Source organism: Rhamphochromis sp. 'chilingali' (assembly GCF_963969265.1).
Source record: "Rhamphochromis sp. 'chilingali' genome assembly, chromosome: 1".
NCBI classification, from domain to species: domain Eukaryota; kingdom Metazoa; phylum Chordata; class Actinopteri; order Cichliformes; family Cichlidae; genus Rhamphochromis; species Rhamphochromis sp. 'chilingali'.
This window is the reverse complement of record NC_137929.1, coordinates 28,893,683-28,907,711: the sequence shown is the minus strand read 5'-3', so window position 1 is coordinate 28,907,711 and position 14,029 is coordinate 28,893,683. Positions and strand designations below refer to the sequence as shown.

The following is a 14,029-nucleotide window of genomic DNA, read 5'->3' as shown; positions in this document are numbered from 1 at the left end:
AACTTTAAATATCAATGCAGTTAATTTACTTTCAGCTGGCTAAAGTCAGGCATGTACCTGTGAATACTGTACTTCTGCCACTACCAAAGAACTGCTGCTGCAGACGGGATGATCCTCTTATAGGCTCGGCAATCTGGGACACTATTCCCACTTCTTACTTTTGCCAATTTGCTCCTGGAAGCCCCTGAGTCCTTGTCTTCATTAAAGGAGTTCCTCATTGATCAATCACTGTCAGGGGAGTTGCCCTGTAATTGCACTGAGGCGTAATCATGACTGACGTCTCCCCCCCCCCCTCCCCCCTGCTCTGTCACAGGTCTCGGGAGAGAGAATGCTCCATGACTTTCACACCTTCGACCTCAAGGTAGGCCCCTCTAAGGATTTTACTCTTCCCTTTGGGGTTTATCTTTAACGTTATCAGGTTTTGGACTGATTATCGTCACTCATGCATGTGTTTGTGCATGTATGTTAATGGCGATGGGGACAGGTAAGTTAAGATTTTGAATAAATATGAAATATATTTTTCACTGATACGACTGATTTCCTGTCATAGATGCGATAGACTATATTATGTGTATTCATTTAAGAATTTTTCTACGTAATATATTTATACTTAGAGATACACTCTGTAAAATACACAGAGGTTCTTCACTGACTTGAAAAGAACACTTAACAGACAGCAGACGGGGAAAAAATGCCAATCTTGGCCTCTCGTCAAGTTGCTCATGGAGCTAATGTTGTAGATTAGCAGTTGCTGTAACCTTCAGCTTGTCATTTTCCCAAGCAAAAGTGTCTGCAAGCACTCTTGATGTTTTGTACTTATAGGAGACTTTAGATAACCAATTTAAAATCCAGTATTTTGTAACCCCTGTGTTTAATCTTGGCATTTACATGCTCTAACTACACGAGCAGGCTCAGGTAGACAAAATTGAATGCTAATGTGATGCATAATATGAAGCAATAGTTTATCCCAGTTATTCATTTATTTGACATCAAGATCTTGACTTTATTGAATTATATTTTTCCCCCTCCAACAATGTGGCTAAGGCTTTTTATGCATGACGCATAAAGTCCTGAGCTGCTTTGTTTTATGAGACATAAACTAATACATACAGTCATTTCAGTGTTTCCCTGTGCTTTAGCTCCAAGTGTTTGGAAATGAATACGTTCCTGCTCACAGTTAACTTTTCACAGCTGTAGCACATGCAGAAAGGTCACATGTAAGTTTGCCATCAGCTCTGTAATGTGTGATGTCAAGCCAGCACATAGATTTTTGGAGTATGACTTGCAAAAGATGCAAAATGATTGGTTGATTTTCATGGAATGGAACTGATACTGTTGCCATGACATTAAACCTACCAGGATGCAAAAGTTCCGAAAACATTATAAGATTGTGTAAAATGATTTGTCACTCCGCCCATTTCTGTCACAGTAAGAGGTTTGATGGTAAAGCTTGTGATCATGCTTACAACTGCCTGCTGTGCCTACACCGAGCATTGTTAGATTTAGCTTGTAATCCGTTACAATATTTTAATTGTTCTCATTTTGAAATTGTAATTTTATTAACTCATTTATGTACTTCAGCACTTGGCAAAGAATAACCTCGCCTCTACCCGCTTCCCACAACACGCGCTGTACATTTTCAAATGTCATTTATGTGACACTTGTAATACAAACATCCATAATGTTTTAACTAGGGGGGAATTGCAACACGGATCTCAATCATTGTGAATTCAGGGCGCAGTCAGAAGAAAGGAAGGTCAGCACGACTGAACTCTCCTTCCCACAAAACATGATTGTTTTATCAAACTTTGAAAACATGCCCATGATTACTGCTGCTGTGGCAAAACGTCAACAGAATACTGCGGAAAATGCTTTTCCCTGGGAAACTATAGCAGCATTTTCATCTTTTGGGAATAATTCGGCCTTATTTTATACATTTTACCAATGGTAGAGGTTAGGATTTGGACAAGTAGGAAAGTGGCTATTTGCACATAACTAATGTTTTAGAAACACATATACTTACACTCGTAATGTAATAATATAAAGACATCTGTAGATGAAATAGAAGTGTTGTTTTTCACTGTCAGTCTATGCGATTGCAGGGACCTTGGCATTTACTAAGTCTGCCATGTCATTGTCTGGAAAAGTGTTCAGGACCATGTACGAGGAGGAAAGTTTTAAATTTAAAATGTAATCAGCACAATCACCACAAGCAATCAGTTCCTCTTCATTTCACCTGATCGAGCCCCCTGCTAAAAGGAGGCTGTTAAATAGAGCATCTTATCAGGCCTGGATTAAGTTTTGACTTTGATTAACATCTGTAGTCTGAGTTTAGAATGTCAAAGTTCAACTTAAAGGGAGAGATAGACAATTTATATATACAAACATCCATAATATATATATATATATATATATATATATATATATATATATATATATATATATATATATGTGTGTGTGTGTGTGTGTGTGTGTGTGTGTGTGTGTAAATTGTCTATCTCTCTTTTTATAAGGCACACTTTCTATCCTTTATTAAATACAATTGTTTATTTATTTTATTCCAGAGTTGCATGAGAATCATACAGTAAAGTGACATTAGCTTAAAACTGATTAGCTTAGTTTAGCATCAGATTTGTATAGGAGGTCAAAGGTCAGTTCGCCCTTTAGTAATAAAATCTACTCTAAAGAATACCGTTCAAAGCTGACTTTTTAAAATCATTTTTGTTGAATCATCACAAATACTGAAGTAATATTATATATGAGCAAAGAACTGAAGGGGAATTTTAAAGATGGCATGAGTGCATACAGAGAAAATGAGACAGATGTGACAATAGAAAAAAAACAACAACAACGACAAAACAAAACAAAAAACTCCTCAAGATAAATCAGACATACATAGGCGACCGTGGCTCAGGGGGGTTGGGAATCGCATCTGTAACCGGAAGGTCGCCGGTTCGATCCCCGGGCTCTCTGTCCTGGTCGTTGTGTCTTTGGGCAAGACACTTCACCTACCGCCTACTGGTGTTGGCCAGAGGGGCTGATGGTGTAATATGGCAGCCTCGCTTCTGTCAGTCTGCCCCAGGGCAGCTGTGGCTACAACTGTAGCTGCCTCCACCAGTGTGTGAATGTGAGAGTGAATGAATAGTGGTATTGTAAAGTGCTTTGGGTGCCTTGAAAAGCGCTGTATAAATCCAATCCATTATTATTATATGTAAGACTGTCTGTGCAAATATGTTTGAGGACATTGGAAAGTTAACTCCATACAACACTTTCAATGACAGGCTTCTGTTTCAGACAATGAAAATGCAGAAGTGTACAAAAGCGTATACAAATAAATGCCCAGGTAATAAGGTGATAAGGGGAGGTTTAAGGTGAGTGTTAAAAAAAGTTTAAAAGAATGCAGAAAATCATATACTCAGAAAAATGAATTTAAAAGTGAATCAGTTCAGTCGGTAACCAAACAAACAGGATAATCAGTGGAAATGTACATAAAAAAGAGGCAAACTAATATAATTGGCAATTTATGTCAAATTTCTGAATTAACTAATGCCAACATTTTTGAATCCTTTGATTCTTTTAGTTATATATTAGTCTTAATCTCTTCCTTTTGTCTTTAACCCCCATTTAACCCATTTCCCATGTAACCCCCCCTCCGCAGGTGATTACACCCAGAACAGTGGAGGTGGAGAGAAGCACAGATATCAGATATAAGTGTTACTAAATAGTGTGTTGTTTTTCTTTTAAAAAACAAGCTGTGATTTTCGCTTTTTAGATCAGGACGGACTCGTTGAAATAACATATGGGAAACAGGAGCAGTAGGTCGCTGTTTCAGGGCTAGATGCTGGAATGGTCTCCAGTTTCTAACATCTTAATTTTTTTTTATTATTATTTGTATATAATAGCTGTCAAATGTCATGCACAAAATCTTAGAACAGTAATTTGTTTCATTCCGTACATGACTTAGAGGAAATTATGCATGTGATTTTTCTCAAGCAGTGAGAAATGTCTGCATGCATGCTGAGCCATCAGAATGAATTCTTTGTAGCTGAGGAATCTGCCGGCTTCAGAGCTCTGTGTGTTTCTTGAGCAGTGGGCATGTTTGAAAGGCCGGCTGCAGTCTGCCCACCCAATCACAAGTTAGAAATAGTCATTTTCTTTCCTACTTTTCCATTGTTGGTACTTGTTTTTTCTTAACTTTTAACTGGTTGGGCAAGTGGCATTAAAGCAACAAAGACAAACTTTCAATTAATGTAATTCCCTTATTTACTGGAGATGTATATTTGTAAGGGTATTATAATTTATACACATTTCTTTATCTTCCAAACTTCAGGGCATAAATTTGTCCGTTTTGCATCACAGGACTAATTTCCAGGATAATTACTTGTGAAAAAAATGACTCGACAGTCTTAAGAAAATTAGATTTACTCGATTTGCAAATAAATAAAAACAATGGGGTTCAGATAAATCCCCTTTTTGGCATTGTCCAAATTTCATTACGAAAGCCACCACAAGCTGCACTGACTGACCAGCTTTGAACATTTTGTGAATTTCAATGTCACTACAGCTGAGCTCATTTGGGAAAAGGCGAACCAAGCACACGCACAGGCTATATCCAGACGTAATAAACTGTCGCCCTGTTCACAGAGGCGTGGAAAGGAGAGAACACCTCCCCAGCACATCCTCAGACACATCTGTGCCCATGCCCCTAAAATTATGTTTCTTTTGCAGTGGAAATAGGTCAGCCGTGAATACCTGGCTCCTTCTATCTCAAAAAACCCTTTAACACACTTAATTAAGAACGTAACTGTGTGGATTTTTGAGTGTGAGAGAAGTGGACTGTTTTGTTTGTTTGTGAACTTTTTGACATGCTGAGAAGATGTGCGACTGATATGTGAAAGGAGGGGATGCGTTTCGGAGACATGAAATATTTCCGTAAATCTGAACATTTTACAAGCGGCTTTGTTAGGAACTGCAAAGGCACAATAATGGAAACTTGGCCCTCATTTAGACACTGAATCATTCAGATTGCACCACTGTGATTGCTTAATTAAATGCTCGACTGTGTAATGACTTTGCTTGAGAGGGAATTAAATGTCTAAATGCTGCAGAATCTGCGTTGAGCTGAATAGAAATCAATGGGACACGGTGCAGGAACCGAAGGTGTTTTCCGACTTGTTTAGGGTGAATGTTTGGTATTGATGCCATCCCTCAGTCACTCAGTCAAAAGCTCATTCCTCTAAGTCCACAGCATTGATTGCTGGCATACAAACAGTGTGCTTACTTGGTGCTTTCTTGTGAGATCGAGGAAGTCTATTACTTACATGTCTTCAGCCTGCTGTGTGTAATAGTGGATCTACTGTACAATCGTCCAGTGATTAGGGGGCTGTAAGATTACAAGAAATCAAAAACGATACATATTAAAAGAAATTTACCACATCTGCTGCATTTCAAACGCAGCCCCAGTGGTCCCTGTCCGCGTCTGTTTACGTTACGATCACGTTTCAAGCTGGTTTGAGTTCATAGTGTATGTTATTCCTCGCTGGCTATTAAAACATGGCCGCATTTTTCTCTCAAAATAACTTTCAGAGTCCAAAATTATCACTCGTCCGGCATATTTTCAGAGTGTTCTACTACAAAAGCCCAAAGGCAAACATTAAAACCCATCCCACATGGAAATAGTTCTTGAAAGGAGTGCAGCCCAGCTAATCTCACAAATATTTGATTGAACCAAAGACCTTTAGAAACCGCCGAAGCTGCGAAGGGCATACAACTCCTAAAATGACAACCGATTATCAAACTGCCTCTGGCTCGAGACACTGTAATCCCCCAGATGTTGCAGTCTATGAAATACGAGAGTCTGAATTAGATTTCTCAAACAATGTCGGCTTGTCTGCAGTCGTAAACCCTCAGCATTTAAGTCACAAAATTAAGTTGACCCCGTCGGAAAGCTTAAGGACATGTAACAAAGCCCCCGGCAGTCTTATTACTTCATCTGCTTTGATCTCATCTACTCTGTGTAATAAGTTCCCACTCTAGCAAGACCACTGGGGCTAATAAGGGTTTTTATCTGCTTTTTGATATTAGATATTAACACCTCATCAAAGTTAAGCCAGCTGTAGGCTCTAGTCGTGCCTCCAAATTTACATTAGCCTAACAATGTCTCTGAAGGAAATCTTATCAAATTCAAATTAAGGGCGAGTTGAATAGCCAGAAGGAAACTGCTACCCATCACTCAAGGAACAAGTCGTTTGGTTCTGCACAAGCAGGCTTTGGAAATCACTGGACAGTAGGTTTATTTTTTGGTACGAGAACGTTAATACTTTAAAATCGCCCCTCACAATCCCGACTCAAAACTGCACGCATTTGCAGCGAATGAATGATGAATGTTTAGCCGGCAGGAATGAAAATAGGTCTGACTGACACAATCAGGATTTGCTGATTGAGAACTCCATAAATAGCGTCTCTAGTCAGCCAGCCTTTGTGATCTTTACCTGAAGGAGGTAGATGTTCGTAGCGCGTGTGTTGTTTTTGATGTTATCATCAGATACTCGGTGCAGGTTGTAACCCAGTGGTTGGTTGGAATCACCCGTGAAGCCGAACGCACTTACGTAAACATCTGTCGTCAATCCTCGCCATTCCTGAACGGCATACCCAAGTGAAGACAAGCGTATAGCTTTTTTTTTCGTGTGTGACGAAAGAAGAACAAAACACTAGAATCGAAGTTATTTTAGAGGCCTTACTTCTTCAAACATTTGTCAAGGTAAACCCTGTATCTAGGGAGAGAGAGAGAGTGCAAAGGTTTCAGAATTCTTATCATCCCTTGTGGCATCCTTTGTCAGGTTGTATGAAAAAAAAATGAAATATTAACTGGAAAATATAGCTCGGAGAGATAGAAAATAAATTACTTCAGTGTGGCAAGGAAAAGAAGATTGTGAGATTTATCAAGTCAAGATGGAAATGCCTGCTAAGTCTGTGCCCCTACCTTGAAAAATTAAAGGAAAAAAAGCCTTCGAGTACATTGTGATGTAAAGGCATGCATGTGCGCCTGCAAAGATGTAGCGTGTGGAATTTGTTGTTTGAATGTGATGGCGTTGCATGTGGCAACAGATCATACAGAAGATTCAGCTAACACATACGAACACGCAGGGAGGGTATCCAAAATAATCCAAGCTGTACTCCCGTCTTTTAACACTTAACAGATTTGGTGTAAAACAGCTTGACTGGCAAAATCTATAATTGTACAGATAAGTGAACATGTTAGCTAGATAAAGGTTAAACTATCAGGGATATGTTCTCCATCCGTCTAAAGCCAATTTTACACATTCAGCTCAAGCAACAGAGGGTGGGAAAAAAGGAGGTTTAAAAAAAACTGGCAAGTCAATATTGATTGATCTGGAGCCTTAGCAATTACCTCCATGTGCAGAAGACCATGTTAAGGTCAGTATTATCTTAGCTCATTTTATGGGTCAGTGCTCTGGCTTTAGCTGAAATAAATTAATGGGGTAAACACTTTAGCTCACCTTGATGAAATGGATGAAGTGGAAAAGCTTTGCATAGGTGGGAGGTACAGTGCTGCGGAGTGACCCTTGATATTTTCCCGAACGCCCATAGGTCGTAAAATCCCAGCATTAAATAACACTGACTACCCAGCGATGAAACCATAAGGCCAATAATGCACTGTTAAGAAGCAGTGGAGCTATTAAATTAATCTCGTTTACGGGTTAACCAAACCCATTCGCTTGAATGGATAGATGTCCTACGGAATAAATAAAAGCGGTTACAACAGTGATTTTCATGAATGAATTTCTTCACATCTGGGAGATTTTTTTTTTTTTTAATTAAATGAAAAACATTGTGGAGAATACCAGGAGAAATTAACCTTGTATGTATATATATTTATGTCTATATATATTAATTTGCATATATTTACTGCATCAGGCATTTTTTTCTTTTTTTTTTGCAGTTTATCTCTTAAAAATGTATCAGGCAATTTATTTATTTCATTTTTTCGGTGGGAAAAGAAAAGTCACACTGATGATATACAGGGAGTGCAGAATTATTAGGCAAATGAGTATTTTGTCCACATCATCCTCTTCATGCATGTTGTCTTACTCCAAGCTGTATAGGCTCGAAAGCCTACTACCAATTAAGCATATTAGGTGATGTGCATCTCTGTAATGAGAAGGGGTGTCAACACCCTATATCAGGTGTGCATAATTATTAGGCAACGTCCTTTCCTTTGGCAAAATGGGTCAAAAGAAGGACTTGACAGGCTCAGAAAAGTCAAAAATAGTGAGATATCTTGCAGAGGGATGCAGCAGTCTCGAAATTGCAAAGCTTCTGAAGCGTGATCATCGAACAATCAAGCGTTTCATTCAAAATAGTCAACAGGGTCGCAAGAAGCGTGTGGAAAAACCAAGGCGCAAAATAACTGCCCATGAACTGAGAAAAGTCAAGCGTGCAGCTGCCAAGATGCCACTTGCCACCAGTTTGGCCATATTTCAGAGCTGCAACATCACTGGAGTGCCCAAAAGCACAAGGTGTGCAATACTCAGAGACATGGCCAAGGTAAGAAAGGCTGAAAGACGACCACCACTGAACAAGACACACAAGCTGAAACGTCAAGACTGGGCCAAGAAATATCTCAAGACTGATTTTTCTAAGGTTTTATGGACTGATGAAATGAGAGTGAGTCTTGATGGGCCAGATGGATGGGCCCGTGGCTGGATTGGTAAAGGGCAGAGAGCTCCAGTCCGACTCAGACGCCAGCAAGGTGGAGGTGGAGTACTGGTTTGGGCTGGTATCATCAAAGATGAGCCTGTGGGGCCTTTTCGGGTTGAGGATGGAGTCAAGCTCAACTCCCAGTCCTACTGCCAGTTTCTGGAAGACACCTTCTTCAAGCAGTGGTACAGGAAGAAGTCTGCATCCTTCAAGAAAAACATGATTTTCATGCAGGACAATGCTCCATCACACGCGTCCAAGTACTCCACAGCGTGGCTGGCAAGAAAGGGTATAAAAGAAGAAAAACTAATGACATGGCCTCCTTGTTCACCTGATCTGAACCCCATTGAGAACCTGTGGTCCATCATCAAATGTGAGATTTACAAGGAGGGAAAACAGTACACCTCTCTGAACAGTGTCTGGGAGGCTGTGGTTGCTGCTGCACGCAATGTTGATGGTGAACAGATCAAAACACTGACAGAATCCATGGATGGCAGGCTTTTGAGTGTCCTTGCAAAGAAAGGTGGCTATATTGGTCGCTGATTTGTTTTTGTTTTGTTTTTGAATGTCAGAAATGTATATTTGTGAATGTGGAGATGTTATATTGGTTTCACTGGTAAAAATAAATAATTGAAATGGGTATATATTTGTTTTTTGTTAAGTTGCCTAATAATTATGCACAGTAATAGTCACCTGCACACACAGATATCCCCCTAAAATAGCTAAAACTAAAACAAACTAAAAACTACTTCCAAAAACATTCAGCTTTGATATTAATGAGTTTTTTGGCTTCATTGAGAACATGGTTGTTGTTCAATAATAACATTATTCCTCAAAAATACAACTTGCCTAATAATTCTGCACTCCCTGTAGAAGTCTCAAAAACTCATGCATGTTTTAACCCAGCGGTCCCCACCCCCGGGCCACAGACCGAGTCGTTTGGTACCGGGTCGCGAGAGTTGAGGCTCCAGTGTGAAATTTATGGTTTTCAGGGTTCTTACGTTATTTTACGTTATTTTTTTTTAATCGTTAACTCGTTTACCCTGGGTCTTTTCCCCGTGTGTTATGAATAAATCTTTCTTTTGTTACAGGTTCTGGTTTTATTTTGTTGCATTTATCCGCGACACCTTAAAGGCCGGTCCGTGAAAATATTGTCAGACATAAACCGGGCGCAAAAAAGGTTGGCGACCGCTGTTTAACCCATGTATATAAGGGTTAAAACAACTACGGGACACAGTGTGCTTCCTATTTCTCCTCTTTACTCTTGAAAGCCTCCTTGGAGTAACCCTTGAAGCTCTTTTACCAACTGTGTGGTGTCTGTTGTTTTTCAGGCCTGCTTATATAAAAACAGGACATGAGTAAGCATGAGAAGTTAGTGAGGGTGGTCTCTGCCTATGCATTTTCTCTTATAACTCCTGCCAAGTGAAATCGCCAGTATACTGATGGTAGTATAAAGCAAGTACTTCACGGCCGTGTCAACCACTCTAGTAACATTCATATGCTGTGCATTTCTTTTATGCATCGCTGTTGCCAAAGGCTGCCATTATCAATCCAAACTAGGCAAACAGCAACGAGTAGCCCACTGCACAGCACGACTGTAGCACTCTCAATCCTTTATAATAGCAGAGTCCTCAATTTTGCATGTTATTTCTTGACACCTGTGTGTATTTAACTGTAGGGAACGGAGAGCGTTATCACTCAGCCAAACGCGTCACCTTTGTATTGGAATTCTGCTCTGGCCTTCGGGCCGACTCAAGAACACAACAGAGCTGTTTGTAAGTCCAAAATAAATTCAATTTCCAATGCAGTGATCTCCTTAATGAAAAGTCAATGCCCCTCACTCATTGGCAAGCTCCCATGGGGACGGCGAGAAAGATGAATTTATCAACAGGCTAGAGACTGCGCCCTAGGGGACACCCACCCCCTTACGATCAAACAGAATACGACTGCGTGTGTCCGACCGCTCTTCCATTATTACCCAGCTCCTGCTTTTAATGTGATCTGACGAAGGAGCGATGACAGTATTGATCTGGCCAAAGTGCTATTTATGTACTCACAAATCCTGTAATCAGTGATTACAAAAGCACTCTACCATTGCGGCTAGCTCGTTCTCAATTTGTTAAGTGCACATTGTGACATTTTGCTCGTGTCATATGCATGCAGGGTTGTCTTAACGTGCCTGTTTTTCAGCCTTTCCTCAGTGAAACGTTAGCATGCAAGCTCCCGCCACACGTCTTCAAATCAAATCAGGCTGTATTTCTGGACAGACATCTAAACATGAACCTGATTTTACTTTGGAGCGTCCCCTTCATCTGCAGCATAGATTCATTTCTTTATTTATTTTCTTGCCATTTTTTTAACTGAAACACCGCATTGTTGCGCTGCATTCCTGTGAACGCTTCAGAAGTTTCTGATTATTAATAACACCGTGTCTTGTCAGCAGCATAACCTCCCGATAAGTAAAGGGTGGGGGGAGGGGGACATGAGGTTGTTGTCATGGTGTATGGTTAACAGTATTATAGATAAGCTTTAATCCCCCGCTCGGCTCACTGTAATGCATAGCAAAAGTGATGGAAGCGGAGAACATGCACATGTGTAAACATCAGCCGCCGAAGGAGCGGCGTGCTGAAATGACACAGCAGAGAGAGAGAGAGGAGCACGCAGCGCGCCGCTTGCTTACAACGGCGAGGTAATTCATGCTCATCAAAGTCATCACTCCATAAGCACAGCTCTTGTGAGCCTTTCACTCACATGAGGTGCAACAGTAAATCATGTGTAGTGAGCATGACCACATTCTGCCCCTCTGCTACACATTCATGAATAAAACTCAAATATGGATCATTGTTGACCTCATGCGTTTAGGACGGGACCTCCATCCGTACTGTGGCGTCTCATCCCAAAATTGGGACTAGAACAGGGTGGGGGTGGGGGGAATCAAATATCAAACATATCTTAATCTGCATTTATGTAGTCAGTAATTGGTGCTAATTTTCAAACATTTACAGTTTTGATGGGTAAGCCCTAATTTTGTAGGATTTTGCATTGATGATTAATTGTGGATGAAGCAAAGATAAGGTATCATCATAGTTATAGTATGCCTCGGGGTTTTCTTTATTTATGGATACGGGATGGTTTAAAAAATAGATATATATAGCTCACAGAATCCAGCTGACATGGGCATCAGCAGGCAGACAAAAATGATATAGAAACAGGATAAACAGCTGATTAAATCCTAAATTTAGCCTTTTTTTTCTGTCTTGGTTCCTTGATTAGAGACTTTAGCTTTTAGCTAAACAACATTAAAATTGGATCGTATGACGTTCAGGGGGAGAAAAAAAACATAGCACATTTAAATGCGCGACGTCAATGATATAGAAAATTAGTTCCAACGACTGTTGTCCATTTTTCTCGGAATAATGCAAGGCATAATTTGGAAAGATTAAAAAAAACAGAAAGTAATTTCGTGGAAAAACGAAACAAATTAAAAAAGTGCGGATTATTCCCCCAAATTAGCCCGTTACTTGCAGAAGGCTGTTATTGAGATAAAGTGTAGAACACTGAGCTTGTAGCATTATCGTCTGTTTCTGGTTTATTCAGAATGACAGAAAGTATCGCGTGCATTTTTAGCAACCGTTGGCCTTCATTTTTGTGTTTGTTGGTTTTATTATCCTCGAAAAGTTGTTATATTTAACACCTGTGTGTGACATTTGGCTTAACACGTGCACGCTTGCACCCACTGCAAACAGATAATACGCGGCTGTAATAGTGTGCATGGAGATGGCTTGAAGATGGTTCGTGCAGCTTAATGCAGTCCACCAATGGAAATGTTCTTAATGTATAATTATAAGAAACTGTTGTAGATACAGAATTTTTGATGCATGCCTGTGAATGTGCTGCACAGTGTATGTAACCTGTTTTTTTTTTTTTTAAATGGAATATTACGGTATCTTCATATTCCCGGGGGAAATGCAATCTATTGAGACTCTAATTTATTGGATCCCTCACTGATAGAGGATCTCGGTTCATTTCAGTCCTCATTGTGTGAGTCTCTCTCTCTCTAATGTGGCTGTACTGCCCATAAACAGACATTGAGTGATTAGCGCTGTTCTGCCATTGACATCATTTGCATTTTAATAGACCATAATTACAACTCAGGGAAAATAAATTGCAGTTTGAAGAATGTTTGAATTACTCCAATTCCCCGGCTCGTCTTGCGAGATAGCAGTGAGCATATGCAGGGGCTGCTCGGATAGTTAATGTCAGGTTCAGAAATGTACAGAGAAGCAGGACTGCAAAACCGAAAAGAACAGAGGAGGATGTCGCGCTAATGGCGTTTGTAACATAAGTGATTTTGAGATGCTTCCCGCGACGAGCCTTCGAAATCCAGTGAAATCTAGGTGAATTTTACGGGGGTCGGTTTTAGGATATATCACTGCGCAAACAGCCGTTGATAGATGCGCGACTGTTTCTGAAGTCAAATCTCTGAGTGCTCAGATACAGAACGGGTCTCTAATCGCACAGCCACCCTGCCAGCCTCCTGTAGTTTCCTGGCTTCTCATTAATGCCTGTGATAATTGCAGTTTGTCCGTTTAATATCCCCCCCGGTCTGTCTTATCGCCACACCTCACCTGCTGAGATGTGACACCTTCCCAGGATTTGCCGAGGGATGTCTAACCCTGGCAGTTAAAGCCCGTGTGACCCTGTAAGCAAGAGTGACAACACAATAATACTCCCCGCGTCTAATCTTTCATTGGTGGATTATCAGATTAGAGGCCCCAGTTGTTTATGGGTGCTGTGACTATCGAAAAAGTTGATCTGTCAAGTTTATCTTACACTTGTCGTATCAAGGCTGTGTTGGTCCATACAGTTGGCTGTGGATGGAAGATAAGGCCAACGCAGCTGAATGAAACCTTTGGAAAATGAGAAACACGGCTTTTGGTTTTTTTTACCTCAACAACGGCGCACTTTATCTAGTTTAGGAAATGGACCCCTGCAAAAGCATTACGCCGCCTTTTGGATTCACTAGAGTTCGTTGACCTCTTTAGTGTGACACAGCTGCCCTTTCTTTATTTCCAAACACATATCAGAAATCATCCATCAGTTTAACGCTCAGGTTAGTGGTGTGGAATCACAAGTTTCCAAGAGGACATAATCCGTCCTCTTTCAAGCTGCCTCTTTGTGGCATTTCAAAGACTTGAACTGATATAGGTTCCCTATCAATCAGCTGTTTTGGCAAGTAACAGAGTGGTGGAAGTCCATTGTGTAACCTTTGGATGTGGTTCACTAATTCAGGCTAACTGTTTTCTTT

General features: G+C 40.4%; 1 protein-coding gene across 2 annotated transcripts in view; it reads left to right on the top strand.

Annotated features, from left to right (window-relative positions):
- LOC308402910 (receptor-type tyrosine-protein phosphatase delta-like) overlaps window positions 1–14,029 on the top strand; it is a 421,888-nt gene that overhangs the window by 215,303 nt on the left and 192,556 nt on the right. For both annotated transcript variants that reach the window (XM_080892054.1, XM_080892053.1), the window contains exon 8: window positions 314–361. The gene's annotated coding sequence lies outside the window, so the exon portion shown is untranslated. The remainder of the gene's footprint in view (window positions 1–313; window positions 362–14,029) is intronic.